Source organism: Camelus dromedarius, chromosome 11 (genome assembly GCF_036321535.1).
Source record: "Camelus dromedarius isolate mCamDro1 chromosome 11, mCamDro1.pat, whole genome shotgun sequence".
In the NCBI taxonomy this organism is placed as follows: domain Eukaryota; kingdom Metazoa; phylum Chordata; class Mammalia; order Artiodactyla; family Camelidae; genus Camelus; species Camelus dromedarius.
The window spans coordinates 6,587,409-6,587,792 of NC_087446.1; positions in this window are offsets into that span (position 1 = coordinate 6,587,409).

The following is a 384-nucleotide window of genomic DNA, read 5'->3' on the forward strand; positions in this document are numbered from 1 at the left end:
GACACTGAGTAACTTTTTGCCTAAAGCAAGCCATTCTCAAGCCCTTAGTACCTGGAGTCCCCCCTCCATGTGGGCACTGTGACCCTGTCTTCGTCTGTAAGAGACAGTCCATCTTGCAGAGAAGCTGCTGTCCCAACCTTGTGTCATCACCTGGGGCAGCCCGACACTCCCTCTGTCGCAGGCCTGCCAGCTCCGCTCTGACAGCTGGGTGGGGGGTGCCTGGAAGGGGTGGCAACTTACGGGGGTCCGGGAGGGTGCAGGGCCTCCCTTGGGGTCCCTCCTGTTGCCACAATGGTGTGAGGACAGCCCGGCAGACTCTTTGCCGCCTACCCTAGACAGCAGGTGCAGGAATGAAGAGGTCCCTCTGAGGTTTCTTAGGGGGCT